The sequence below is a fragment of the Mycteria americana genome, chromosome 7, assembly GCF_035582795.1.
Source record: "Mycteria americana isolate JAX WOST 10 ecotype Jacksonville Zoo and Gardens chromosome 7, USCA_MyAme_1.0, whole genome shotgun sequence".
Classification (NCBI taxonomy): Eukaryota; Metazoa; Chordata; class Aves; order Ciconiiformes; family Ciconiidae; genus Mycteria; species Mycteria americana.
In genome coordinates, this window is record NC_134371.1 from 28,622,298 (window position 1) to 28,643,525 (window position 21,228).

The 21,228-nt window shown below is 41.2% G+C and overlaps 1 protein-coding gene across 6 annotated transcripts in view; it reads left to right on the plus strand.

Annotated features, from left to right (window-relative positions):
- MAP3K13 (mitogen-activated protein kinase kinase kinase 13) overlaps positions 1-21,228 on the plus strand; it is an 84,565-nt gene that overhangs the window by 19,139 nt on the left and 44,198 nt on the right. For 5 of the 6 annotated variants that reach the window (XM_075507603.1, XM_075507607.1, XM_075507609.1 and 2 more), the window contains exon 3: positions 13,104-13,249. The gene's annotated coding sequence lies outside the window, so the exon portion shown is untranslated. Of the gene's footprint in view, positions 1-13,103; positions 13,250-19,329; positions 19,349-21,228 lie in introns of those variants that run through there. The other variant, XM_075507605.1, reaches the window with a different exon arrangement.

Below are 21,228 nucleotides of genomic sequence, written 5' to 3' on the forward strand. Positions count from 1 at the left end.
TGGACGGGTGTACTCTTCGCTGGGTAAAGAACTGGCTGGACGGCCGGGCCCAAAGAGTGGTGGTGAATGGAGTTTACTCCGGTTGGCGGCCGGTCACAAGCGGTGTTCCCCAGGGCTCGGTGTTGGGGCCAGTTCTGTTTAACATCTTTATCAATGATCTGGACGAAGGGATCAAGTGTACTCTCAGTAAGTTTGCAGACGACACCAAGTTGTGTGGGAGTGTTGATCTGCTGGAGGGTAGAAAGGCTCTGCAGAGGGACCTGGACAGGCTGGATGGATGGGCCGAGGTCAATTGTATGAGGTTTAACAAGGCCAAGTGCAAGGTCCTGCACTTGGGCCACAGCAACCCCATGCAACGCTACAGGCTTGGGGAAGAGTGGCTGGAAAGCTGCCTGGCAGAGAAGGACCTGGGGGTGTTTGTTGACAGCCGCCTGAATATGAGCCAGTGGTGTGCCCAGGTGGCCAAGAAAGCCAATGGCATCCTGGCTTGTATCAAAAATAGCGTGGCCAGCAGGACTAGGGAAGTGATTGTGCCCCTGTACTCGGCACTGGTGAGGCCGCACCTGGAATACTGTGTTCAGTTTTGGGCCCCCCACTACAAGAGGGATATTGAGGTACTGGAGCGTGTGCAGAGAAGGGCAACGAAGCTGGTGAAGGGTCTGGAGCAGAAGTCTTATGAGGAGCGGCTGAGGGAGCTGGGACTGTTTAGCCTGGAGAAAAGGAGGCTGAGGGGAGACCTTATTGCTCTCTCCAACTACCTGAAAGGAGGTTGTAGAGAGGTAGGGGTCGGTCTCTTCTCCCAGGTAACAAGTGATAGGACAAGAGGAAATGGCCTCAAGTTGCGCCAGGGGAGGTTTAGACTGGATATTAGGAAATTTTTCTTCACCGAGAGGGTTATCAAGCATTGGAACAGGCTGCCCAGGGAAGTGATTGAGTCGCCATCTCTGGAGGTATTTAAAGGACGTTTGGATGAGGTGCTTAGAGACATGGTGTAGTGGTGGTCTTGGCAGTGTTAGGTTTATGGTTGGACTCGATGATCTTAAAGGTCTTTTCCAACCTATATGATTCTGTGATTCTGTGATATGAAGCTATGAATTTTTCAAAAATGACTAAATCTTGGCATGGCTTCATGGGTAATCAGTAGCAATACCTCCATGGCTAACTCTTGTCTCTTACCTGTGCAGACTGTTGGCGTGTCAGGATCCATGCAAAGAGGGACGAGGGACCCAGCTGCCATCTTGCAGAAACCATCATGCCTCATTCCATCATTCAGTGATTCCCTTTGACAAATAGGTTTTGAATGTAATAGTCCTGAGCAACTCATTTGCTTGTTCTATCCTACTCTTAGCCGATTTTAGGGATTTTCTGTGTCATGCTCTTACCAGAACAAGAAGATGCACTGGTGTGTTTAGGCTTGCAGGAGGTATTACAGGGCCTAGGGAAGAGACTTCCACTGCCTGTGTTTCCTCATTCTGAACTGATGATCTGTCTGGAGCATGAGAAACTGCTCTCACACTTGCGTAAAGATACAGTCCCCTCTCTCACTCTCCCTGGTTTACATTTTTCAGCATCACGGTTAGTTTCTGTGGCTCTCGATTAAAATACATATCCTCTCGTGTAGTTGAGATTCATTATCTGTGCATCACATTTGCTCTTGAACTAGTCAGAGCAATGAGGCTATTTCTGTAATGTCTCCCAATGAAGCATGTGGAAAGGAAGAAGTTTGATCAACCTGTTTCTTACACAGAAGAAGATACAAGGCAAACTGAAAGGGGAGGCAGAAGTGAGCGTTAAGTGTTCTTTTCTTCTCAGCAAGCTCTTCTAATGTGCTAAAGAAAATTGTCCTTCATGTCATCTCGGATGATTGTATTCACAAAAGCCAACCTAGAAAAATCATACCTGTATTAGGCACTAACCATCCACAGTCAAAGTCTTATTTTGTGCCTTTATCTTGATTACCTTTGTTACTTTGGGCACTTGGCAGGAGGAAAAAGCCCAATCATTCTGATTGCTTCATGTTTTCAAGATTTTTTTGAGAGAAAATGTTTCCTGAGCTTCGTTCAATCTCTGAAGTAGAATTTGGTCTTTCTGGGAATCGTGTGAGATCAAGTGATTGCCTGGAGCAAGAGAATATGTACTGAAGCTGCAACAGCAAAGACCTTGATATCAAAGGCCACCTGCTATCACTCTCCATCTCTTCATCCTTAAGTTTACCAGGTTATAAATTCAGCTTGTCATCTTCCTATATGATGGCTAGCAGTTCTTCAGCAGGTGAACAGGACAGTTTCTCAAGGATTCTTTTGTATTTATATCCCAGCCAGAAATCTCCTCTTGTGGAAACCTCAGTGTAGTCTTCACAAGGCATACTGAGTTGTCTTTTGGCCTTCTTTCTGGATGCTCCTTTTACTGTTTTCTTGGTCTTCCTGGGGACAGTCAACAAATCCATGTCAGCGTGTAGCTTTGACCTTCAGGTTTGCAACCCAGCTTACACAGATACCTGGTAGGAGTAGAAAAAATGTCCCACAATAGAACTTTAATAGTTTTTTCCCAAAATTGCTTTATATTGATCAGCTCGTATGAAGAATCTCTTATGAAAATGAACTCCTGAACCCTTTCTGGTTGAAGAAAATGGGGAAAAATGTCTGACAATCTATATTGATGTGGCTGAACTTCACACACACACAGAACATTGTTTAACCTGTGTTTTCTGTTCATGGTGTGTATTTTATTGACTATGCTCAGTCAGAAATACATTCCTAGCAAGCTGGGATTGTATTTTTGGAGTGAACTTTATCGGTGTTGTAAAACTGATAGAAAAATCTTTACTAGGATCACTGTCCATGTGCAGGTCTGCAGGCTTGTGATTCACCTCTGATGTTTTAGTCACAACCCTTATGTGGTATTTCCTCACCCTTGAATATATGACATAAAGGACAGAACACCTTTTCAGTCACTTTGCTTTTAAGTAGCTTTAGTAGTTGAGTATAGCTGTTATAAAATGTTTTTTTTGCTTTCAGCCTAAACACAAACACAGTGGCCCCTTCAAGGCTATGTTGGTTCAGGTATTGTGGTATATGCAAGGTGCAGTCATTTTTTTGTTTTGTTTCGTCTGCTGTTTGGCACAAGAGAGACTCCCATGGCCCCCAACTGCTGCTGACAATTAAAAACAGTTACCAGTCCCCAGCGGGAATAAATGTTTTCAGCCAATATTTACAGCCGGTTCTGTCCTGGAAGAATGGAGCTACTGCTGCTATTGTCAACTGAAGATGTAGGGAGGCTTCCTTTTGGCTCTTCAGTGAGAAATAAGATGTGAAATATAGCTCTGGTGGTGGCTGTTAGCTTTACTGGTTGCCCAAGAAACACTGCGGAAGGTTTTGCATAGCTATGGCTCAAACTACTTAATATATCTGTGCTTTCTTCTGAGACAGAGGGTCCTGATATGGGGAGTAACCGTGGTGACCTTGATCCTAGTAAGGAGGGATCCTCCCTGTAGTTGGATGTCATGAAGTATGACTAAGGCTGAGTCTCCTGGAGGTGTTTTGTGACTCTGTCCATGAACTGCTTCCTTGGAGTGTTCTCCCTTCTGCAGCCTTTTTATGAGGGCAAGGTCATCAACCAGTGTTTGATAAGATATGGGACAACTGTTTCGCTTGCTCACTACCACCCATCTTTTATTCAGAGTAAGAGAGAGTTTCTCATAAGAAAAAAATAGCATGATTGTGTCACAGGAGATTGCAATTACAGTAGAATCATATCGTAATGTGTCAATGTAAATATGTTATGTTTTCTGTCATTTGAGTAGCATGGCACACCAGCATTTTGGTTGTCATCTGTATCTTTTTAGTATTGGATTTGGCTTCTTTCTCCAGAGGCCTGCAAAGGTCACTGTTCTGCAAGGAGAAATGCCATGTGCCATCAGCTTTCGGGAAGGTGAAAATTCAGAGCAGCCAGCGGTGAAAAGTGAGGTCCTGCTTTATCAGTGGTGATACCTTCCTACATAAGGTGTTGTGCTGGTTTTGGCTGGGATAGAGTTAATTTTCTTCATAGAAGCTAGTATGGGGCTATGTTTTGGATTTGTTTTGAAAACAGTGTTGATAACACAGGGATGTTTTCATTACTGCTGAGCAGTGCTTACACAGAGTCAAGGCCTTTTCTGCCTCTCACACCACCCCACCAGTGAGGAGGCTGGGGGTGCACAGGAAGCTGGGAGGGGACACGGCTGGAACAGCTGACCCCAGCTGACCAAAGGGCTATTCCATACCATATGACATCATGCTCAGCATATAAAGCTTGGGGGAAGAAGGAGGAATGGGGGACGTTCGGAGTGATGGCGTTTGTCTTCCCACGTAACCATTACGCATGATGGAGCCCTGCTTTCCTGGAGATGGCTGAACACCTGCGTGCCAATGGGAAGTAGTGAATGAATTCCTTGTTTTGCTTTGCTTGTGCGTGCAGCTTTTGCTTTACCTATTAAACTGTCTTTATCTCAACCCACGAGTTTTCTCACTTTTACCCTTCCGATTCTCTCCCCCATCCCACTGGGGGGGAGTGAGCGAGCAGCTGTGTGGTGCTTAGTTGCCAGCTGGGGTTAAACCACGGCAGGTGTATGTGGAAGAGCCCAAGGTGCTGTCTTGGCTTTGCAAGTTTGTTGCCAGCAGCTAATTGCAGTGAAAAGGAGGCTTCTGATGTGGGTGTACTTGCAACATTTAATTGTGTCTTTGTAGGTTAATTGAGGCTGTACTATGGGTTGCTATTTCTTCTTAATTTTTTTTCACTACCTCAGGAGAGAAGAAAACTACTTGTTGGAACTGCTTCTGGAACTCATGGTCACTTTCTAAAATGTACTCCCACTCTTGAGGAGAGTGCAAAATACGAGAATACTAGTGTATGTGTTTTTAAAAATGTTCATGCTTTTAAAAGAGAAAACCTATACTCATTGATGACCTATGCTTGTTGTGTGGAAATTTTCCAGAGGCTGGACAGATTTCAGTAGGCTCTGTAGCATTTGTCATTTGCTATTTCCTAGCTTGCTGCTGTGTTCAGCTATATGAGACTTTCGTAGTGGGAGTGAGGAAAGCTAAGGAAAGGGCTTTCCTGCTCTTATTTGATGCTTGTTCATTCAGTACTTGGGGATAGCTGGCTTGGGATAAGTGACATAATACTAATAAAATATGGTTATGCTGCTGGGGTGAAATCTGGGTCTAGATGAACCTTTGCATTTGATTTTAGTGAAGCCACATTTCTCTTTAGGATTGGAGACGGGAGGAAGACTAGATATTCTGGTGGAGATGGCAGAGGAGAGAGAAGTAGTTGGATGAATTTCAGCAAGTGGACAGAGAAGCAGGAAAAAGAATTAAGTTTGAGATGAGAAAGATATAAATAGGGAAAGGAAATAGGCTCCTCTCTGAAGGTGGAGGGGAAAGAGGCAGATAATGGTGATCAGGTGGCAGTCTGGGGGAGGTAAAGAGCAGGAAAGGGAAGAAAAATGGAGGTGGAGATCTCATAGGGGTCATGGAATGCATTAATTTCTTTTTTAGGATCTTCTGGCATTTTAGGAAGAAACACTAATTAGCAACTTTTCTCCCCTCACAGTTTTCTCCCCATTCTACAGTTTCACAGTTTTCTTAGCAGGCAACATGCTGCCTTTAATCAGAGATTTGCAGCACTTGCTGTTTTCTAAGGTGTGGTGCAGTAGCTCTTGTTCTCAGGTAATTTTATCCCCAGCATTGTGTGGAACTGTCAAAGCTGTGAAATTGAGGTACCTACTTCAGAGCTCTGTATATGTTGCTAACCCTTGTGCTGCTGTGTTGTGCAGTAGTGAAGGGAGAGAGCTGAGTAGGTTGCTGGCTTGTGCATGCTGAATCTGTAGTGCCAGGTATAAAAATCTCCCTGTTCTTTTTATCCTATTTTATTTTTATACTTATGTTTTCACTTTGTGTCATTTAGAAATCAAAGCAGGAGTGTGCAGTTCAGCAGCAGAAGTATGCTTACCACGAATCTGCTGCTTTGCTCAAATTAAACATTTATGGGGCCAGAGACTCCTCACTGCTCCATGCCAAGTCTTTCAGTCTCCTACCGTGCAATGACTTTTTTCTTTGCGCTTTGACACAGCTTCTGCAAGAAATACAGTGAAATTATCCTCCAGTGGCCTCTCTCCCTTCCAGCCCATCTTTCCTTTGTGTGTCCAGTTTGTTTTTTCCTTAACCATAGCTTAATGGGGAGCAGCTGTCAGTATAAGTCATGCTTAATATTTCCTGTGAGTTGGAAGATTTCATCCCAGTCTGATGGGCAGAGATCTGGCCTCAGTTACTTGTACCTTTTTCTGTTTTCAGTGGTCTATACCGAGGTGGTGTAATTGAGTACGAGCTCCTTATTCCTTAAACCAGGTAACACAATGCTGCAGTATATTACCTACTGATCCTGTAAGCTGCGTCAAGTGGCTTGGTTTCTGCGGAGAACAGTCAGGTACCTTCAAAAGCCTGGATCTTACTTGCAGGCTCTTCTGTGGCCTGAAGCCGGGAGTGAAACTTGGGCAGTAGTTCTGTTTCTTGGGCACGCTGGGAGCGAAGATAACTTTTGCAGAAGAGAGGCTTGTTTCTGAGCCCAGTCAGAGACTTTTACAAGATCTAAGGGATGTTGCAAATGGTCAGTCTTCCCTGCAAGAGCATGGTCTACTTCTTTGGTTTAACTTTTTTAGCTTAAAACGGTGCTGCATGGATGCTAAAAGCCCATGCTTCTAAAATAGATCAAGTAGAACAAGCAGTTCATTGATGACTCCCCTTCAGGAGAGGAGAGAGAGAGAAGGTAACAATGAACAGATGGCAGGTATTAGTCATATCACCTGATATATTTGAAGACCTCAGACACTATGGGCACAAAGGTGGAGGAGGAACCTAGAGGGAATTAGTCCTCCTAACAACCAGACTGGGTATTAGAGTTGCACATGATACAGATAGAGGGTCCTGAGAAAATGAGGGGACTTGCAGCCAAATGAGCTAAACCAAGAAGAGTATGCTCGCAGAGACTCAGGAAGTCCTGGCCAGGTCCTGAGACTACTTTTACCTCCCCAGTTTGCAAAGCCATTCCCTTGCATATTTGACGTGCCCCTCAGAGCATCGTTCCTTGGAGCTCCCATGCTTATAACCCAGTTGCCTCTGCAGAAGGCCTAGTACAAAGGTCCAATACCACAGAAATAAGTGAATTCTTCCAATTTCAGTATCAGCTTGAATGGTGTTATTCTAGCTTTTACTGTAATGAATTCCATACAGAAGCTGCTTGATCTTTTCATGTAGTATCTAAATTGCCATTGTGCAGCTTGCAGTCTAATTCGGCTGGCTCAGCATCCCCTCTCTTCTCTAGGTCGCTGGTATCTACACATTGGCACTGGCCCAGTTGGCAGTAAGCTCATAGGAGAGCCTCTGAGATGCTACTGCCTGCTGATTTGCTGGGAACACATTGTGTAAATGAAATGTAAAATATGTACTGTCGTTTGTACATAAGCAGCTTCCAGCAAACTTGACACCACAGAGCAAGTAGGCCACTGATGTACCTGCAGAGGTATCATGGGAGAAGTGTATCGTTTCCAGTTGCTTGCTCTGATTGCATTGTTTGTATAATCATTTGCTTTAAAACCAGTCTGCCCAGAAGGCAGCATGGCTGTGGGCACACTAGAGGATAGGAATACAAGGTGCAAATGTGGGCTCTTTTGACTTCCCTCTGTAGAGATGGGGTCATCAGGAATTACAGCATTGGTCTGATCTCCCTGCAGAATGGCTGTATCTTGATTCTTTTCATTTGTGCGGGGGGTTTTTTTGTATGTTTTTTTTTGTTTTAAAATCTTGAGCAACAGAGGCTGAATGTGCAGTCTCCTTTTTCTTCTCTTTCGTTTAATCTTTTTGGTATTCATTTATGAAGAGAGCTGCTCTGCTGGAGATACTCCCATCATTTTTCACACTTGTGCTCAGACCTCTGCGGAAGCCAAGCACCCTGTGGGCCTCTGAATTACAAGTACCGTTTTGGTGGCACCTTGCATCTTTGGGCTTCAGCTATTGCTGAACACCTAACTCTGCTGATACGTAAGGGGTTAAACTAAGCTCTGTTTATTAATGTTGATACTTTAAGTTGTGCCAGAACACTTCGAAAATGTGACAGCGGACAGGGCAGCAGGCAGTAAACACTGTTAAATGACAATACTGTTCAATATTTGCTGTTAATTGAGAGACGCAGCAGCTGCTGGTATGCATCTTCAGCCAGGATGAATTAGTAATGAGTCTGTAACTCTGGGGTTTAAAGTTGCATCAGCCCTTTACAGTTCAGTAGTTTGCTTGGGATAGAAATAAAAAGTCATAGTAGGCTCTAAATTGAAGATTTTGTTTTGTTTTTGTTTTCCAGTGAGTTGTCATGGAGCCATGGTGTCAGTGATAAATCTGGCAACAGTAATAAAATTGCCTTGTATTTAAGGACTAGACTTAAAGATTCTGGGTTAGGTTTTCCATCCTGTGTGGCAGACAGTGGGAAAGTAGCAGGCAAAGTAAGCTCCTCCTTTGAAAGAAAGCACTTTTGTTGCTTTCTCACTGGCTTCCAGAGACATTTTCAGTTGTGATTTCTTTGAACAGGAGTTTTGGTTTAACTTGTTTTGCTGGACTGCACTGCAGGTGGTGGTGTATGAAATAGTTCTGGCCCTTGCTGGAGGGACCTGCAGCAGGAAAGGGAACGCTAATTCAACATTTTCCTTGTGCCTTCTTTGCGCTTTTGCCATGCAAATGTGTTGAGTTTAACCTCTGAAAACTTGCTGATAAGCTGTTATCAGGCAACAGTTAAAATAACAAACCCTCCCACCTTGCTGAGTTGGGATAGGAACTTCCTAAGGCTTCAAGGCCTGGGTATCATACAGGAACAGCATTAATCCAGGCAGAGCAACCAGGCTGGGGACAAAGTTTACTCTCTGAAGAAATCGGCCCCAGCTGCTAGTTTCATGCTGTTTATGCAACCTTCCCTGTAAGTAGTTATTTTGCACAAAACATTTTATTTTGAACTATAGGTGAGATCGTGAGAGTGCAAAACTATGTTATGGTGGTTAGGAACATCCTTAACAGATCTTCAGTTGGACACAGGAAATTAAATTCTAGCTCTGTTGAAAACAATGCTAACAGTCCTATTGATTTCAGTACAACTCGGCTTTCACCACAAGTAGAAGAATTTCAAAGCAAATAATGTTTTGTTTGTTCAGTTCTTCAAACAAAATCCAACTGCAGGGGTTAGCGTTTGAATCCAAATACTCAGAATTCTGATGATATTTCATGAGGATGAGAAATACTAGATTGGAAAAATTCCTTGGGTCCACAGTGATTATGTTAAAGAGGAAAAAAATCCAATCAGCAGGTATGTTTTGTAACCCTGTTTCCAGTTTGTATGATTTCTGTGTTACATACGTTTGATTTTTGTATTTGTTCTATTTGCATTAGCAGTTTTTACCAAGTGGGTAAGTGCATTTATGCATTTTTAAGAGCTTAAATCTGCAATACACCATGCTGTCTTCTATATTGGCTTACAGATGCATAAAATCTTTCAGGTTGAATCTGGAAAAGCAAGTGTTGAAAGCCAATAGAATACTGTAAAAGGTGGCGATAAATGGAAGTGCAGAAAGAGCTAAACTCATCTGGTGGTAAAAGTCCTTCGGCCCCAGAAGCCCCTTCTCATCTAGGTTACTGACAATTCCTACCTTTGCTAGCAGTTATCAAATGATGTTTTAAAATCTGTCCCTAGAAGGCTGTATTTTTTCATGTGAAATTCAATGATTTATTCCAATGGCATTCTGCCAACTTTGGGCATCTAGTGTCTCATGAAAAGAAGACTTAGGGGAGACCTTATCACCATGTTCCAGTATTTAAAGGGTGGCTACAAAGAAGATGGAGACTCCCTTTTTACAAGGAGTCACATGGAAAAGATAAGGGGTAATGGGTACAAGTTATTCCCAGGGAGATTCCAATTGGACACAAGAGGAAAATTTTTCACAATGAGAACAATTGGAATAATCTCCCGAAGGGAAGTGGTGGATTCCTCAATGTTGGACACTTCATCTGGACACTTCATCTGTGCTAGGCCATCTTGTGTAGACCCTGCTTTTGCCAAGAAAGGTTGGACCAGATGATCCTTGAGGTCCCTTCCAACCTGGTATTGTATGATTCTGGTTTTTACAAACAACTCACCAATTTTATGTGCTGTTTCTATATATGTGAATTGTGTTTAAAACTATAATGTAATAAAATACAATCATCTGCTTTTGTGTGGTTTTGATTCTCTCAAGTCTGTATTATTGTTTCATCTGTAGTATCTACTTACAATGTTTGCTTTTTTTAAGCAAGAAAATAAACCTTGATGTGTTTACATGCACCATTCCTGTCTTAAAACAGTGGTAAAAATTGTAATTACTAGCTTTTTGGGCTTTTTTCCCATTGATTTAATAGAACCACCGTGTAATTTTCTTGTAAACAAAGACAAATATTTACATTTTTAATATATAAAAAAGTATGAACTCTAAAGTTTGTCGAATAAACCTGTTAAAATGTATGTCTATTTACTCTGGTTTTTATCTTAAAGTATCTTTCCTTACCTCTGTTGGAAGGAGTTATTAACTGCTTAATAAACATTGTTCTCAGCAGTGTGCTAATTAGGAATTAAACTATATACCTATGTGGTATGTTCCCAATTTCTAGAAGGCTTTTTGGTAGGTGTTTGACATGGTCTGTAACAAGGTATATACATGTTCATCTGCTTTGGAGTGGTCAAATGTTTGCACTTTAAGGAATTTGGATGCCACGTCTCACTCTTGCTCGTGTTATATCCCCATGTTGCTCTCAGGACATGTCCATGTGGCTGCTGTACTGGTGCCAGTGAGTTGCTGACTGGGTGCGTTTGTCAAACTACTTGGGCACCAGCTCCTGCTAGAATAATGCTGGTATTGATGACCAGTTGTTTCAACTTGAGGTAGTGTACAGCAGAGCTCTGCTGACTTACCTGATTTGGGGATTTTATTTTTCTCTGGAAACTTCTGAGTAAGATGGGCGAAGTCCTCCATGAGGAGCATTGCCAGTTGCTTAAATAACGCAGTGTGAAAGCACAGCAAGAGGCTTTGGTGCACTGGTAGAATTACCTTCTGCTGCTAATGGTGGAGGGGTGTAAACGGATGAACAAATTTACTACAGTTGTGTGTCTGTCATTGCCAATATCGACGTATTGCCTCCAGGAAGGTGATTGACCTGGAAATTATTCTGTAAATAAATAGTTAATACAGGGCTGGTGCAGGGCAACAGTGGTTGAAAATTGGTACTTTCTTGTGCAAGAATATTGCTATATCATCATCCTCCTTTGTATTGACCAGATATAGCCTCTGAATGTAGCCTAACCTTGACTTCACAAGCTTTCTCTTATTGGGAATATGGAATTACCTTTCCTGTTTTTGTGGCAAACTAGAGAAGATAAGGAGAGAACTAATAACAGTACTAAAATGAAATGACAGTGGTGACAAGACTCAGAGTTTTTGGTGAAAGACCAGCAAATGTGTGCTGAGTTGAACTATCAGCGCTGGGAATTTGTTTTGTAGGACTTGTTTTTGCTACTCCTTGGTCAGTAGTTTTTAAGGCATATTCAACAGAAATTATTCAGCTTCTATAATTGTGAACTGTTTTTTTCAAATAAAAGATTTTCATGTTCGTTTCCTGTAACGCAGTGTAACTGTTATTCTCTTAAGTTAATGACCAATTCACAACTGTCCTTTTCAGATTGTTTTTCTGATGTTACCATCGAAAGTGACTATTTCAGAATATGTGACTGCCAGTAACTAAATGTGCAAGAATATTAATGTCCAGCTAGCAGAAAAGGTTGTGAACAGTGTGGGGTGAATTGCTGTGTGTGGGGGATCCACAGAAAACAAACGGCTCCTGCTGATCATCATTGCCATCTCCTATACAAGAGTGCTGGTGGCACCTTCTTTCTCACTAAGAGCTGTTGTTACAGATCTCATTATTGTGTTTCCTACATAATTTTTTAAATAATCCTGAAAGTTAATCTTGGATTAAAGTATGAAGTTTTGACATGGGAGGGGAATACATTATGCTTACTCCTACTTCTGCAAAAAATGAGGAATACGCTGAACTTCCCAAACTTTGGGATTGGTCTTGAGACCAGCTGAATCGCATGTGGTGCATAACATGAAGCAGATGGTGCCTATGTTTTTGCAAGGCCAGCTACCTTTGTTGTCTAAAGTATCTTAATTCTGGCAAGACAGTTGTGCTGGTATTACTGAATCCCTTCTTCAATGTTGTAGTAGCCTTGTTGTGTCTGTGATGATTAAGGATATAAGGAAAACAACGTTTGCAGGTAGAGCTGATCTCTTTTTAAGACCAGTTAGTTTAGTCTTTGCATTAAAGGCTACTATCAGTCAGTTCTGTAATTTCAAGGGATTGATTATTTTTAATTTTATGAAGAACTGGGCTAAGTCTTGCAGCCTGTTACATTTTTGTGGGGTGAGAAGAAGAGGCAGTAGGCTCAGGATTGGAGGTCTCAGTATTTGTTGTCTCTTTGCTTGCATGTTTCTGACAGCAAGAGGAATAATGGTATTGTGAGTTGTATATGTGTAGGAGGACTGTAATAACTTATGCATCTCCTAAAATTTGCTTAAAATTAGGAAAACAAATGACTTGGAGTTTAGGTATAAAATTACATGTAAAAAGTCATTAATAGATTATCTTGAAGAATGTTATTTTAAAATCTAATCTAATCCTGAATGATGTAATTTTGTAATATGGAAAGCTGTGAGCTTTTACTGGAGCTGCTTGCTTAATTTAGATTTAACATGTACCGTAAAAGGATTATAGAGTGTATGCCTGTGCTAAGAAAGGATGTATTAAATGCATTGAAGTATTTTTCTACTCCCAGCTTCTTTTTGAAAACACATACTGAATTTTTGATGTTTTCTGCTGCATTTAAATGTGCCACGTTACATCAGGATGTGCTAATGGGATGTTTTGGATGGATCATGGGAGCATTTATTTAAATACATTTTTGTTCAATAGGATTCTGAGTTTTCTTGTTCTTCTTTCTAGAGAGAATAATTCAGTGCTGGACTGTCCTAAACATTACCCATGGTGCAACTTCAGAGAACAGCTTGATTTATCTGACTTGAAGAGGCGGCACATGTGCAGTAAGCCAAGAGGACATGGGCTTTCAGTGCGTCTGGAAGAATGATCAGGTATCAGCAGTTGTTGATGTTTAAACCGTAGTAACTACTCAGAAACTTGAGAAGACGTGAAACAATAATGCACTCACTCCTGCAGTTGTCCTTAAATTTTAGGTATGTGTTCCTTTTAATGGTAAGAATGAGGTAAGTTTACCTTCTCGTTTTAGATTCTGTCCATAGCCATTTCACTGCTGAACTTGCTCACTTGCAGTAGCTCAGTTGCAGACACCTAATGGGATCCAGTTCGGATGTGAGTGAACAGGAAGGGACAAGTACCAAAGGGGTGTTGGCACAGACTGAGTTGAAGTTAATCTTACAATGGTTAGATTTTTCAAATATAACTTGAACTCTGAAAGTATTTGAATCTATCAGTTCAGGTTTATTGATTTTGTGAGGGGATAACTTTGATATATTATTTTTCTATTGTTATAAGTACTTTTTCATTGTACTTACTGTGGTGATTGGCTGGAGAATGCAGATGTCCTCACAGGAATCCAGGCTGTTGTAGCTGGAGTAGAGACACTAGCAAAGTTCCAGAAAATGCAGAGTGTCGTGGTTCATTTTGAAATCTGAGCAGGTTATAGGTTCAATAATGTAAGAACTATGTTTTTAGCTATTTGTTTTTTGCAAGCAGCTGTTAATAATTTCTAAAATAATGTCTAAAGTAGTGTCAAACTTTACTGTTGGAGGTAACTGTTCTGCATAGGTACATGGATTAGCTGGCTCACTTGTTGCTGATTCTGTGTCTGATGTCTATTGCCATAGGTAGTGCAGAGCTTGTGCATCTCTGGTGCCCTGCCTCCAATGCTGCCCTTTGGCAAATATCAGGCATGATCAGGGACTTGCTTTAGCAAGCTCACAGCCCATTTTGTTATAGTGAAGGGGGATTCATTAAAAAGTAACTTGGCACTTCTGCAGTAGACAGCATTTGTTTGTTTTGTACTTCTGTTCACAGTTGTGCTGCCTGTCCTTGAGAAGACAGAGCCTGCATCATGGAGGAGGTGACTGCTGTCTGGGAACAGCCGAGTTCAGCTCAGAGAGAGAAGGTTTGGGAGGCTGAGCAGGGCAGGGGAGGAGGAAGGAGTGAGAAATGCAGTAGGCAGCCAGAAGCCTGCAGCTCATGCAGGGAGACTAAGATAACATTGAGAAGCAGACAGTCCTCAGAGGTAATGAGAAACTTCCCTAGGGACCAGACAGCACTGTGCAGTTTGCTGCAATTTGGATATTGAGGGCTAAATGGAAGCCTGGAAACAAGGCACAGCAGGCAGGGAGGGTTGTTCCTATTTCTAGTCTGACTGACCTGGTCTCTGAGTTTCCCTTACTGAAAGCGTTCATATTCTAAGAAAACTTGGCTTTTTTTCTTTAGGGAGCTTCCTGTGAGGCAGAGGTCTCTGCGTATTTGGCAAAAAGCTCTGACTGACAAGGAGTCCAGTCTCAGACATGTTGATCCTGTTGACCAGTTACAATTTCATTTGCTGAGTGGCAGCCAGCTGTGTAAGAACGCCTTTGGACACAATAGAAAGACCACTTAGGACACAGGGTAGGAGCTTTAAGATGGCTTTTGGTCTTCAAGTGTACTATTCTTCCCCCCTGTCCTCGAAGTGAGTATTTATGGTCTGCTGTCACTTTTGAAATGTGACATAAATGGCAGGAGGTTTCTTTCTTTCTGTCTCATATCTCTAATCTTCTAATGCATCTGTGTGAGCTTGTGATATTTTTTTGTAATGTATATCGCCTTCGATGCTAGCATGATACTTAATGTGTTTTGGATATTGCTGTTCTTAAGAATATATAATCTGTTGAATCTGTGTCATATATGCAGGTTTTTAGTATAACTATATCTATTTTATGGATTAAAAATTAAATGGTAAAACTTGTATGTTACCAAATGTGCATATATCTATGTGAAGAACTGAAAAGGAGCAAATTGTATAAAAATTCTGTAATCTTTTGGGAATTAAGTTTAGAGGAATGTTTTTAAAAAAAATTGTTTCTTGTTTTCTTTATAGATGCTAACTGAAAAATCAGTTATTCTTGTCTCTTTAACTGTAAAATTATCTAAAGTTTTCTTCAGTTAGTGAATGTATATATGCATAATGCAAGAAAACATTTAGTGCTTCACTCAAGGAGACTGAAAATGGTTTTGTTCTATACATTTTCTTTACGTTTGTATGATCTTTGTCATAAGAAGATACTTTATGCAAAGAAAGCTATAGATACATAAGTTTTAGGAGGTGCCTGAGCCACCTCTGAGCGGGATTGCAGGAAGATGTGAGATAAAGCTACATTTTGGGATTAATTTATTCATATAAAAACTGTCAATTTTTATCCATTCTATGAGGAGTGGTGGATGCCGTAGAGGCAGAGCATCCACATATTTAGGTGTCTCTCGTTACGAGTTATAATAAGGTGAAGTATTTTACTGAAGAATTAAATTCTCCCTTGATTTGAACCTAGTTTCATCTCAATGAAAGCAATTAGTTGCATGAACTACCCTGCCCTTCCTTCGTCAACAGCAATTCATCAGTTGCTTCATCAACATTGCTTCTTTTTGTTTATCTTATTTTTTCGAGTTAATAGACAAGGCAGTCTATATTGGAGTGCTATATGCATAGTAGCGGCTTAAGGATAGGAAGTATGGCTCATAAGGGGGACTATGACATTTAGTAGATGGCGTGTAATGGGAGAGCAAGTGAACCAGGCAAGCTTCTAATCATGTAGTCTGTCATGTTTTTTTCCTCCAGTACATTATATCTTTTGTGAAAAGTATACAAGCACTTTCTGTAAACCTTTCCTTACTAATAAGGGGGAATTTGGAGTTTGCAGGCTCACATCTCTCTGCTTGAAGGGAAGTGCAGTCACCTTTCTTTACTCTGCTTATGGAGGACTGTAGGTTATAAAACAATCTTGTGAAAAAGTTGTCCTGGAAGGTCCCAGGGTTAATGCTTCAGCTGACATGGTTTTGAACATGACTCATTCTTTCTCTCTTAGCCATGACTTGAATTTACTGACGTGGTGCTTATTTTCCCTGAATGGGCAAATCTTGTGCAATACAAAGCTGATGGTTTGATTGAGTTGGAGTATTAGGACACTGGCTAACTTTTATGTCCCCTTTTGGTGAAGGCTGTTTAATTTTTGGTTGTCCCTTAGGGACAGCCCTATGGCTTGATTCAGAAAGCAAGTATTTGGTATGCCATACAGCATCTCCTGAGAGCGTCCTGCTTTGGGGTGCCTTCTACATTGTACTGCATTGTCCAGCATTGTGCTTGAAAACAAGGATCAAAATCACCACTGCTGACAAGTTAAATGCTCTCAATTTGAATATTCTGGACCAAAAATCTGTTAATCATGATTGTAACTATTTAAAGTGTTGTCGTAACTCTTCATGAAGTGAGTAATTCTGTGTTGCAATACCTCGGACAAATCAAGAGGACTCTTCTAGGGTCTGCATTTAGCAGTGGGGGAACAGAAGAAGTCTCTTGGGAGAGGAAAAAAAAGCAGTAAGCTCTGAAGCAAAAGCTACTGATAGCTTCATGACTGACACTAGTCTGGGAGAAAGATGCTGAGCAGGTTTTATTTGTCTTGAGAATATTTATATAGGGCTGATCCACTGTTCTTGAAGGAACTTCATCACAGTACTACAGAGAAAACTGTTAGTACTAAATATAGTGCCTTATTCTGGCAGTCTTGAACTTATAAATGCTTGAATTCTTCTCTCTTAATGGGCTTTTGGCAGTTTTTATAGTTTTTTTGGTAGAAATCAGAGTAATATTCCTCAGAGAGGTTGTGTAACAGTAGCAAGGATGGAAAGATTTAATTTGGCAAGACCTTGTACTGCAAAAGATCAGATTAATTTTTTAGCTTCTGGTCTTGCTGTGAAGCTTTTGGTACTTTGATATCTTCATAGGAGAAGAGGCCTGAAAGGTTCCAAAAGATCATCTTGACCCTTTGCGTCAAAGCATCATCACTATTGCTGGACAATTCTTGTGAGATGATTTTTTTTTTTCCTTTCCTTTACCTCCTAATACAGGAGATAACATGACTTCCTTAGGCTGGTGCTTCACTATGTTTACCATTTAGAAAAGTTCTTCTAATGGCCTAAGTAAATTTTTCTTGCAGCAGTTTGAGTCCATTACTACTTCTACTCACCACAGATGTGAAGGATAGGTTTCCTCTGTCTTTGCAGAAACTGTTTCTATATTTTATAGAAATATATCGTATCTCAATCTTACCTTCTCTTTTTACTCTGTTCAGATTGAGCAGCCTCAGTGAGTTAGCTCACTCATCCCTCGTAGCTCACCTTATTAACTGTCTGTCTTTTCTTGTAGTTCTGTTGTGGTTTCTTTCTTTCTTTCTTGACAAGCCTGACCCAAAAATGGACTTTACCAAAGGCTTTATCAAAACTGAGTAGATTGGGAATTTCTGCTCCTGTCAATGGATAGAAGCTGCCTTGTTTGTGACAACTTGATATTTATCATTTGTGCTCAGTCTGTGATCCTCTCAATTCGTAATCCTTATCTACAGAACAGCTGCTCAGCAGTTGTTTCTATATTTGTGCAGGTGATTTTTTTTCCTCTGAACAAAACCTGACCTTGAGGAATTGTACCGCATTTTTTAATCACTTCTCCAGTTTCATTAATTCCTCCCCCCAATACCTTTCCATTTATGCATGCCTTTTTGTGGGAATATGCCTTTTTGTGGAAGTAACATAAATTATAGGACTTTTCTTTCCACATGGCACTAATACTGAGATTTCATTGTCAGGTCTCTCATTTCTTTTGCAGGCTCCTAACCTGGGAGAGGAAAGGTGACTGTAGCTCAGTTGGCTTTAAAAGCATCCCTTATAACTGCTAATTATACGTACCTATTTTTACTTCTTTTGCAGTATTTCTCACTGCTGGCAATTCTGTTAGAGTTAATTACTGTTATGGAAGACTTCATTTTGGCATGTTCTCTGGGAGGAAAATTATTTTGTGACTGTTTCCCTGAACAAATAGATCTGCTTTTCTCACAGGGCCTCTGCTAAGGGTTTCTGCAAATGATTTCTAGAGGGAAAAAACCAGCAAATAAACACATTTTCATCTCTTTAGGTATATTACCGTACTCCTGACTATCTGTATTTAGGCTGACTTCCTGTTTGTTCATCCTCTCATTGATAATTTTACAACCCATTGTCTGATTTCAACCACGTTAGAGATGGAGGTTTTAAGATAACAAAATTCCTACAGGTTTTGTACAAACAGATGGGCGGCTTGGAAGGAGATAAACGTAAGTGCCCTCACATGCCCCTGACCAAGGGAAAGGATGTGGCCTGAGTCCATGTAGTTTCAGGTGGCAGAGAGTTCCCCCAAGGAGGAAGACCTTAGCTAGCAGCTTCCCCAGCCACAAGGATGGTGTCTATGTGCACGTTCTGCTTCATGTGTCTCCTCTGTGCTTCCTGCCAGCTGGCCACGACAACTGTAAATCTGGGAAGACCTTTGTTCACTTGTGGCGTTAACTGTCTTTTTAGCAGCAAGGAAATGGGCTCTAATATCTTTTACGTAGCAGTGTTTTCTTTCCTGATAAAGTTCCAGAGCTTCTCCTTATGTCTGAGGAACTGGGCTGTCTTCCTTCAGGAAGATAAAAATCTGCAAGGGTAGTTTTTTGAACTTCCCCAGTGTCATCAGTGGACGTTCCTAACGTTGTAGTGGCATGCCTTCTCCTAAAACTACACAGACTTTTATCGTGGTTAGGAGCCTGAAAGGCAGGGCTCATCTGCAAAGAGTAGGCTTGCTGGGAAAACCACCCAGAAACTCCTTAAAAAAGAATCCATACCAGCCTCAGGCTTAAACAAGGGAAGACATATAATGCATTTTGTCTTGTCATTGTCTTTTAGTGCCTCTAGTGTCTTTTTTTTAAGTTCCTGGAGTGTTGCTAAAGGCAATACAAGGTTAAAGGAAGTCCTCATATAGTCTTATGTACTCCTACCCATCATATCTTGCAGAGCACACTCGGTCAAAAAAACAACTGGCAACTGTATGGAAGATGGTTTTGCTGCAAGAAGCCTCACTTTGGTAACAGAAGTTGGTAGCACTTTCATTTGAAGACTGTACGGTGGTGGTACAAGTGTCCGTGAGTTAGTTTGAATAGCTTTTGGGTAGACGCTTGAAGATATGGGTAGCTTTCTCTCAGGGTATTGCGTGTCTGTGAGTTTGTAGCCATCTCCAGCTCTCTGCTTTCATTTTTAAGCAGACCTAAACATCTTGCTGTGGCTCACTAATGATGCTGTTTTGTGAGCAGAGGCAGCTCTGATGTTTCTAATCTGAGAGGGTCCGAGCCTTGTTCCAGGGAATAGCCCTATTGCCTGCATAGCAGCAACTTGGTCACCAAAATGTACACCCTAGCTTCATACTACCCCAAAGGCAACACCTTAATTGGTGGGGGGCTCATCTTCTAGCTGTAGGCTCTGGGCTTTGGTGGCTCAGCAGCTGCCATGAGAGCAGTGAGGCAGGAATGGGGTCTGAAATCACTGTGGTTGTCCCACTGTAAACAAACTCCCTTACAAAACAGGGCTTGTAGTTAGGGTCTCTGTCTCAAATTGCAGCTCACCTGTTCTCATTGCACATGTCCTGCTTTTGGGCTTTTTCTCTTTGAGTGACTCTTTTTCTTTTGGTCACACTTCTTGGCTCCTAGCTCTTGGCTCTGATCCTGTCAAATTGCAGTCCCGTTCACCTGCCTTTGCAGGGAGGACTTCTCAAAGTCTCAGATGCGGGGAGATTCTGGTTAAAAGCCTGAAGAACTGATGGTTTAAGTATGATTTCCCCCCCCCCCTCCCCTTTCCTTCCTGTCACCCACCCCACTGCTGAAGATTAGGACATGAGAAGAGGAATGTATGCCTACAGGGTTGGAACAGTAGATCAAAGATTTCGCAGATTTTAGAACTTGACAATAAAATGTCCCTCTAGCCATCTTATCTATGCAAATATTTACCTAGGCTTTCTCCTGTTAGAGAATCATTTGCTGTTTTACTTCACCTATTTATTCATCCAGGTAGAAAGTTTTCACAGTGGAGTCCCTGTTGTACCTCCAAGCGTGTGCCGAGTAGATTTATAAACAGCCTTATTGATGTATATTTATGAAATTAGACTTTGAGTCACTTTCATCTCTTTTCTAATTTTCTGCTTTTGTTAGTGGAATATGCCACAAGAAGTGTTAGACATTTGCTTTGATTTCCTGCTTCACTGTGTGTCTGTTACTGGCCACCGTCAGAGACGGGACACTGGGATGAATGGGCCTTTGGTCCAATGCAGCAGAACCATCCTTTGCACTCAAAGGTTGTATTAGGATTTTAGCCTAAGATCAGTGTCAAGTTACCAAGGCCTATAAATAGCAAACATATGCTATTTTTGAATATTGGCATAATATTGTTATTCTCAGTCTTCTGCAATTTTAGTAGTTTTCCAGTTTATTAAAATTGAAGGTCACAGGATTGGAGAACTTGTTAAATGATTATTTTAGGACTGGGCTCAAATTAATATTGATGTGCCAACTTGAAACGTTATGCCTAGCTGATGCTGTATAACATTCCTATTAGTTACTAATTGCCTTGAAAGTACTTAATTATCTTGTCTTTTTCAAATATGGCGAACAGGTATTTTTTAAACACTTCTAGCTTTCCTTTTTGCACCCATTACCACCAGTTTTGCCTGCTATATCTCCTAACGGTCTAGTTACTTAGTTACTCATATATCCTTTCAGAAATCCTGCTACCTGTAACGTTTTCACTAGAACTTGTGTGCTCCCTTATGAACTTTGTTTTTTTTAATATCTTATACCCTGTTGTACTTTGTACACTTTTTTTTCCTATTTTCACATTAATGCTGAACTAAACTTATCCGTAGAATCATGTTTGGGCATCTGATACTTCAAAGTTCCCTGCTTTTACCAGTGGTTTTGTCTGAATGAGAAGGAGGAACATAATTTCTCTTTCTCATATTGATCAACTTAGTTAC